This window comes from Meles meles, chromosome 17 (assembly GCF_922984935.1).
Source record: "Meles meles chromosome 17, mMelMel3.1 paternal haplotype, whole genome shotgun sequence".
NCBI lineage: Eukaryota > Metazoa > Chordata > Mammalia > Carnivora > Mustelidae > Meles > Meles meles.
In genome coordinates this window covers 51,131,514-51,140,805 of record NC_060082.1, presented here as the reverse complement: position 1 = coordinate 51,140,805, position 9,292 = coordinate 51,131,514, and the positions used below count along the sequence as shown (strand labels likewise).

Genomic DNA, 9,292 nt, shown 5'->3' with positions numbered 1-9,292 from the left:
CACTGAGCTGATTCTTTTAACTTGCTCTGCACAGCAGGGCCACGGAAGGACGGGAACAGCCTGAGGGCCACAGCCTCGGAGAACAGGGGGGCCAGGCCACCCGCAGTGAAGCACCTCAGGGCCCGGCGCTGGCCTCCAGGGCCGGCACCCCGCGGTAGGGGAGCCTCTGCAGCAGCGTCTCGGAAAACCGCGAAGTCCTCCTGAGGTCTGTACCCGGAGGCCTTGAAGGGCTGCCTGGAAGCTTCATATTCCACCTCCTTCAGGAAGAGGCCCTTCTTCTCCGGGATGACCTCCCCTGCACCGAGTCCCTGGCCAGCAGCTCCTGCGGGGCGCGTGCGGGGCGCCCTGCGGCATTTGCATTCCACTGGGGCGTGGGTCCCTGGGCTGTCTGACCTGGCTGTTGGCCTTCTGCCTCCTCCTAGGCCTCCGCCTCAGCTGCCACCCGGACTGGCGCCAAGCCTGCCTCCTACCCACCCACCCACCCCCTTTTTTTTTATTGTAAAGCAAATGCTGCTGCAGAGCCAACATTGCAGGGAACAGATGGCCTGGGTCTCTGTGAGTCAGGGGCCCAAAGCCAGGCCCCCCAGGTCCTTCTTCTCTGCCGTGAAGCCTGAGAAGCTGACGGGCTGGCAGGTCAGGCTTTGTAGAATTATGAGGCAGGCGGTCTGCGCGGGGCTGAAGTCTGGGTCCGCCACCAACAGCACCCTCTAGTCCCCTGGGCCTCCAAAGATTTTTACAGCCAAAGAGGTCCAGGGAAGTGGGCGGGCGGTGGGGGGGGGGGGTTGTTCCCACGAAAGTAGGCATGAGGGCACTCCAGAAAGATGAAAGGGTCGGTTTTGTAGAAGGGGTAACAACCTTGTGTCAGCAGCTGTGGGACTGATGTGACTCCCTAGACAGGGTCCACTCCAGGATCTCCCAGGGATCCTCCGTGCTGTGGCGCTGGAAAATATCACTCCCGTTCTGTCCTGAAGTCGCTAGGAATCTGACTCCATCGATGGCAGCTTGGTAACGATTGGGGACCAGCTGGAGGGCGGAGTAGGGAGTGGCCAGTGGGAACATGCTGGGTGTGCAGGGGTTGCTGGGGGAGCGTGCAGTTGGTTGGGTCAGATTTGCCCGGCATCAGGTCCGTGGGTACCAGGGTGCTCAGCTGCAGGAGGATCTCATCCAGCATTTTGACCGCCTCCACGCTGGCTGCCTGTGTTTGTTTGGTTAAGTACATGGCCTTATTAGTGGAATCTCTGCTCTGGGGGGTTGTGGCTCAGGAGGGTCCCAACAAGGATGACCCAGGACATGAGGGCAGCACTGCACTGTTGCCCTCATCCCCCAGCTGCCCCGTCACCACGCTCTCGCCTCCATGTCCCCTCTGGCCCGAGCCCGACACCAGCAGCACAAACCTGTGTTAGGATGGGATGCAGTCTTCTGAGGAGCGAGCTCTGCAAAGCAAGAGATCTTCCACCAGAAATGTCCCCCTGTCTCTCACAGAACCGAGCACGGCCAGGACCGTCCCTGGGACCAGCCTGCGCCCGTCAAGGTGGCTTCCAGTCTGATGCACTGCAATGCATCTTCCAAGACCAGCTCATCCTCTGGGCGGCTATATTTGCTCCGAGGGGGCTGGATGGCTGATCTCCCAGAGGATGGGTGCCTGGAGCGGCACGGCCTTGAAGACGGTCCCCACCACACAACACTTCTCCCCAGGCTGCAGCTCACACGGCTTCTTTACTTGGACTCCACCAGCCCAGTGCTGTTGGGCCCAGCTCACCAGGAGGGGCCTCATTTGGAGGAACCGAGTGGCATCCATGGGGGCATACTACCGGCTAAAGCAGTGATCCCACGCAGGAAGGGCTGGGAGGACTTGGTGTAAGTCAACACAGGCACGGGGGCAAAGATGGCGTTGTTGGCCGATGGTGGGGAGAGGAGAGTGTGGGCCTCTGGACAGCCTGCTCGGAAAACATGCCCCTGCTTGATGTGTCCAGAACACTATGCTCAGACCAGTATGAAGGGTAGCTTCGTGGAAGCAGAACATTAGCTGGATCTCATGGCATTCGGTCTATTTACCTAACTACCATTCAGCCTATTTACCTAACTATTTACCTAACTACCTAACTACCTACCATGCCTTTCTGGTCAGACGATTTTCCTGTTCAACACTAGTTGACCCACAGAGGCTAGATCCAGCTACCAGGGCAAGAGGACACAATTTTTTTTTTTTTTTTTTTTTTTTTTTGCATCAGTGAGTTGTGTTTTTGGTGTTGTTGCTGTTGTTGTTTTTAACAGAAATTCTCTCTGCTGCTGTTTCAGCTCATGTACCTTTAATTTGTCCTAAGCAAATGGAAGGCAAAGTTTTTTATATTTTGTTTTATATTTCTTCATGAAATCTGGTCACCCCTGAGTTTATCCAAAGGGAAACAGCCCAACTCCTTTATCTACTGGCTTTTAGGAAGCTAGGGCCCAGGTGATCTTTTATTGTGGAATGTTCCAGAAGCTCACAAGAGAACCCAACTCTCCATAGGTCATAGCACTCATTTTCAGTTATTCACCTTTATTACAGTGTTGCTAACGCCTGCTAAATTTAGTCCCCTAGGGCACTCAGGAGGTATCTTCTGACCTGGCAAAGGCGCATATTACTTTGCTGGCTAATTTAAAACTTAATTTAAAAAAATATACATGCACACTTTTAACTTAAAAACACACATACATTAAAAAATACACACACAGAGGTGCCTGGGTGGCTCAGTCAGTTAAGTGTTCGCCTTCAGCTCAAGTCATGATCCCAGGGTCCTGGGATGGAGCCCCTCATCAGGCTCTCCCTGCTTAGCGGGGAGTCTGCTTCTCCTCCCTCTCTGCCCCTCCCCCTGCTTGTGCTTCTCACTCTCTCACTCAAGTAAATAAATAAAATATCTTTAAAAATATGCACAACAAAAGTCTAGTTCTCTCTTATAGAAGCTTACTGTGTGGATTTAGAAATTCTGATGTAGAATAAACAAATGGGTCACCTCAGCCCATTGCAGGGTCATGCAGACACCCTCTCTGCACCTGGCAGCATTCTTGCGAATGGGCCCCAAGACCTCTACATACCTTTTACATTCTCTCTTTTTCCCTCAACTTTCCTGACCCCACCCATGCACACTTTCCCCTCACCTCACTTCTCAGTTTGCCTTCACAAGTGCCGGTAAGGAAAGGAAAGCTTGTCTTTGACTTATTTCTGGTGCCTCTCCCCATCATGGCCTCCTAGGAAGGCCTGGAGCCACAGAGCCAGAGAAGTCTGCTGCCAGAGGCCTTCCGGACCCTGTGGGAGAGACTCTTTGGAGCCATCGTTTCATTCTGCAGTGAGCCAGGGGAGATATGAAGAAAATAAGCCTTCACTGGGTTTCTGGTTGAGTTCCATCCCCCACCCAGTGCAGCCGGGAACACTCTGGGATCTGCTCACACACAAAACATTCTCTTGGGCTTCTCTATTTACATTCTTGGACTCTTGCCTAATCTTCCTATAAAAAGAATCAATATGAAGAATGTCTACTCTTTCACCCCAAAACTCTCATGAGAAAGTTTGCTCTAAAAGAAGTCCCGGACTCTAAGTGCTAGAACTCACAGGGCAAGATGGAGCCAGAGAGACTAAACTCAATAGGGTTGGGGAAAATTTCTGGAGATTAAAAAACAAAAAATGCTTTGATAAAGCCTGTCCTTAGAGGACTAAGTTTCAAGGACTGTGTTGAAGGTAGATGGGGTGCTATTCCCCACTGCAAGTTGTAAGCATCCATACAACCATCACACGTCCTTAACAGAGAGGGGTTGTCACCAGCAGGCCCGGCACAGTTATGTCCCTAGCCAAGGGCCACAAGGCTGATATGTCTCAGCGGACAGGACTTCATGGCCATTCGCTGCTCTGTGCTAACCCAGTGAGACAGCCCATGGCTGGGGAGAGGGATCGATGGTCTTTGACCTCTGACCTCCCACCCCAATCCAGAAGAACTGAGGATTTGTCCTCTGCACGGTTGTTTTGATCCAAGATGTATCAATTAGGAATGGGCCGATGGCTCTCGGTAGAGGAAGAAGTTTTCAAATGCCAGAATAAAAGACCCAAAAGATGGGGAACGAATATTGTGACAGGATAATGATACTCTTCTTCTTCAGTCTGGGGCAGGCGGGGTATGAACATCTTTGGAAGGTTTATGCATCTCTCACCGTTGTTTGGTTTTTTATTGAATTTTTTCAGTGTGCCCTCACTGCTCTTCCTCTATGACGTCTTTATCTTCGAACCGAAATGACATTGTAGCTATGTGCTCTGAGAACCTGGGGTAGTTTGATAATGCTTTCCTATGTCTGCCTTCCCCATCAAAGGAGAGACCTCTATGTAGCCGCCTTGAGAGAGCTGAGCCATTAGAAGGTAAGCACTCAGGGGACTGTAAGAACACGTAATTTATGAGATATCTCTGAGTGCAAGTATGTAGGCCTTCCTCACCACCATGCCCCTTCCATTCTGCACTCCAACTCTTGACCAGCATTGACACTGATTGTATGGTCCAGAGAGTGGAACCCACTGAGGTTGTGTGGGAAAAGGGACTGAGATGAACAAGAGACATGCATGACAAAGCTTCAAGCGAACTATCTAGAAAGGAGCATGTGAGGAAGAAAAGCCAGTGACGATTACCTACAGGTTGTTTGGCGTTTCCCAGATTTGAAATGGATAGGGTAGAGGCCTAGAACCCTAAGACTCCCTCACCAATCAGTCCTTGGTTTCACACTTCATAACTTACACTCCTTTTCCAGACACTGCCCTGTCTCCTTCAGAGCATCTCCTACTCGAGAGGGGACCAGTGGTTCACATTCTCACCTATGTATTCACGGCTGATCGGTTGGTCTGTATCACTCTCATTAACACTGTTGTCTCTATGGCAACCACTCCTCACCTATGTATTCACGGCTGATCGGTTGGTCTGTATCACTCTCATTAACACTGTTGTCTCTATGGCAACCACTCCTCACCTATGTATTCACGGCTGATCGGTTGGTCTGTATCACTCTCATTAACACTGTTGTCTCTATGGCAACCACTCCTCACCTATGTATTCACGGCTGATCGGTTGGTCTGTATCACTCTCATTAACACTGTTGTCTCTATGGCAACCACTCCTCACCTATGTATTCACGGCTGATCGGTTGGTCTGTATCACTCTCATTAACACTGTTGTCTCTATGGCAACCACTAACGTCGTCACCACACGTGCCTGGCGCGTCACAATTCACAGAGTCATATTCGCTATCTCATCGGCTGCTAACAACAGCCCTCTGAGGACAGTTCTGCTGTTGGGATCGTGCGTCCCAAAGTCACTGGCTTTGCCTTGGGCCTTGAAGGGAGTCCAAAAAAGAACTGTTGGATAATGTAGGTGAGAAGGACCCTTTACAATAATTTTGTCTTTCAGGCCCATTTTCCTGGGGTCACCTAGTTGACACTCCTTTTGGTTCTTTGTTTTTGTGTTTGCTACTGAGATAGGATGATAATCAAAATAAAAATAAAGACTTTAGTAATGGAGATTATAATAAAAAAGAGTAATTTCCCAAATTGGCAAGACTAAGACTCAGCTGGGTCCAGTTGCGCGTGAGCGGATGATAACGGAATAACAAAACTCATAGTGAATAATAGTAACACTGTATATAAATGCTCAACTCTTTATAAAGTGCTTTGATCTGAGTTAGCCTCACAACCACCTTTCCAGCTATTTAAATAATCATTATTATCTCCATTTTATAGATGCAAAAGAATCTCCGTTAACTAGCTCACTAACTCGGTGTCAGAAACAGGGCAAAGGTCCAAATCGCCTGGCTTCCGGATTACTGCTTCTCCCCATACTAAGATGCCACTATTGCATTCTGTCCATAGGCAGCCTGGGCTGTCTTAGGAACACTCTGGGACAGTTGCAACAGCACAGGAGATTTTTTAAAAAAATAATAATTAGCACACCCAAGAGGGAATTTGCCCTCCCTTCCATTTACGGAACTCAAATCAGAAACATTGCAAAACAATAACGTTGCATTTTATAGTCTAATTATTAATGATTCATTTGGTATGAATACCTGAAATGTAGATTTTTTTATATAATATTGTGTTTTGAAAGGCTCACAGGATCTTTGTTGAATATAGAGACTCATGGGTTATCACTAAAAATAGGCTTTGGTTTACCTGATTTCTGCAGAGCTCTTTTTGATCATTGCTCTAGGCCTCTTTAGGCCCCCTCCTGCCAAATGCATGTTCTTCTGTGGGGATAGCGATTACCGGGTACTAAGTCAAGGTCTAGTTCAGTGGTTCCCCAAAGGCTATGCATTAGACCTCCTGGGAGCTCTTTTAAAAAGGCAGATGTTAGCTCCCTCCCCAGAACTACTGATCTCAGTCTCAGAAAAGAGAGCCCAGGTGTTTACATATTTTTTAGAATTCCCCAAGTATTTCTTATCAAAAGGAAAGGTTTAAAACCACGGATAACAGTTTTACTTGATTATTTTAAATGGGATTACTATGATTGTCATCATTATTCTTGCCTATGGATGTACCAGTTTAATTTTGTAAGGATTTTTGGCAACAAGAGCATTACCCTCTGGGCCTCTCAGCCATTTTTGACTCGGTTTCCCTGAGGCCTTGAGGATTTTGAGGTAGCTACAGAATCAGAAGCAGAAGTGGCAAGGTTTCTTTGGGCCGGTCTTTCTTTCCATGATAAAGAAATGACCGTTGTTGTTTAAGTTTCTTGAAAGATATCAGTGTAATTTTTCATTCTCCCCTACCTGACTGCAGATAAACTGCAGTATCAATAAATTCTATGAACTGGAATGCTTACCTTAGCCACCAATTAAGTAGGGAATCAAGGACTCTCCTTCTCTCCCCTGCCCCAAACTAGACCATGTTGCTATAAATGTGAATTTCAGTGTACTTTCCACATATGCCTATGTATATTTACTTTAGATCTGTATTATTATTATTAGCTAAGTCCGGTACAGAAAAATCACATGGCCTTGTTCAGGTTTCTCAGAAGTCTGTGCCAGGAGGGGCCGTAACCCAGAGCTGGGGATAAAGTTTCAAAAGCTATTAAGTTTTGATATGTTCTCTATGCGTGCCGTGTACTCTCTGTCATCCTGAACTGTCAACTTCCCAAAAAGACACAATGACCTCCTAAACCAATGCGGGACCCTCTGAGCTGAGGGAGGTTACCCCAGAGAGAAGCCAGGTCAGTCCTGAGATAAAAGGATGCCTGGGTGGCTCAGCTGGTTAAGTGTCTGCCTTTGGCTCAGATCATGATCCCGGCATCCTGGGATCGAGCCCTGCATCAGGTTCTCTGCTCAGCGGGGACCCTGCTTCTCCCTTTCCCTCTGCTTGCTCTCTCTTCTCTCAAATAAATAAATAAATAAATAAATAAAATCTTAAAAAAAAATAAAAGGAGCCTCCCCCAAGGGAAGGAGAATAAAATCTCCCTCGCTCCTCAGGCTGGGTGAAACATCAGAGATCACTCCTGTGAAAATTAGACCCGGTAGGTGAGTCCATATGTATCCTAACCTCGGACCCCTTCTCTTCTCAGACCGTGTGGATGGCCTTGTACACACCTCCAAGTTCTGCTCCTCAGCAGAATTTTCTCTCGGCCCTTCTTCTTCAGTGCGGGGCCCGCGTGAGACCGTAGTCCAGCAGTCACCAACATGCACGTGCCCACAAACACCTGCCAATCCCTCTTTAAAGCAAGCTTGTACTTCTTGACCCTCCTTCGGCGTGTTGTGGAGAACCACCCACGTGACCAGAAATGTGAGCTGAGGGAGGGCCACTGACCCAAGGGTGGGAGGTGCCACGGGGGTCCGAGCTCTCTGCTCCGCAGCCTGTCTGTGCCCTCTATTCCCGCTTTGCTCAATCCCGGATGGACCCCTTCGATTCTTTAATCAGTCATTGCTGGCTCCGCCTGAGCTTATTACTTGGCACGTGTGCCAGGGACCAGCTCAAGGTGAACAGTTATGGACTCATGATGACTTGGTGTCACATGCTCAGGCATTCTCCTTCCACGGTGATGCAGATGTGACAGAGCCTGGGCTCACCTGGTGAGGCGCTCTGGAGTGAGTGTTGCCCATCACGGCGATCCTGCGGTGGGCGGCGATGCGGGGCCTTCCCATCCCTCCTCAGGACGCAGTTGCCCTTGAGAAGGGCATGACTCGGGGGAGGTAGCTCTTGGCCACTGAGGTAACCCTACAGGGGCTGATGCGAGGCTGCCTACTGACCTACCACACATCCCTCAAACGGTCCCTTCCTCAGTGGGGGTTAGGGAGACGCGTCTGCCACTCCTCCAGGCTGTAAAGTGAGGACAGTAAAATCAGGCCTGGTTACCTCACCCACTCCAAAGGATCAGATAAAACAAGGCAGGGGAAAGAATTGTACAATGCAGCATTACTAAGGTGGAAATATTGCGACTCTGGTTGTTACTCAGGCAGGGACTTGAAATGTTTACTTTATTCGGACATCTCTATGATTATGATATTACTTATAAGACACTTTTACCATAAAACCAAAAAAAAAAGCAACTTTTAATAATAGCCCTAGGGTTAACAGATGCTAATTAGAAGACGTCTGTCTGTTCCGCCAAAATCGATCTGCGTGGCAAGGTTTCTGGGGTGTTTTTGTTGTTGGCGTTGTTTTCGGGGGTGGTGGCAGTGGCGAGAGTACAGATTTAGCATTTGCGCCGGAGAAGTAGTAACAAAAACCCTGCACCCCCCACCCCTGCCCAGCAGAATGTGAGCAGCCCTCTTACCAACGCACTCCCAGGCTTCGGAAATGGTTTTTTGTTGTTGTTGTTTTTAAATACATCTTTAATTTTCTTATCTGCATTAGTCATCTCTGCAAGAAATTCTCACCGTTAGAACTGGAGTGTAGGTTGAAAAAAAAGAGTGGGCAGGGTGGCTCAAATCACCAAGGTAGCTGTAGATTGTGGGGAGAAGGAGGAGGAAATCCATTTAAAGTAATACCTGAGCTTCCTTTAGAAAGACAAAATTGTTTTGAGCATACATATCTGCAATTGCATTTTATAATTCAATTATTTAATACCTTTCATGCAAATAGTCAGCAGCCCGGGAATGCTCTCAACCCTGCTGCCTGCCTCTGGAGGACCTTATTAGCACACCAGGAGGCAAGTCAGATGGTGACCGTCAACGGACCACGATGTTGGGGCCACAGTCCCAGTCTTCTGACGGGCAGGCCCTATTCCAGGCTGTCACCCACCAAACTTTTGGCAATACCCAGCACTACTCTTCACGTTCTCAGCTAGGGAGGAGGTCC

General features: G+C 48.7%; 1 pseudogene; it reads right to left on the bottom strand.

Moving 5' to 3' along the window:
* Positions 1-560: 560 nt before the first annotated feature.
* LOC123928075 lies at positions 561-1,952 on the bottom strand (annotated as a pseudogene).
* Between the last annotated feature and the right edge of the window lie 7,340 nt (positions 1,953-9,292).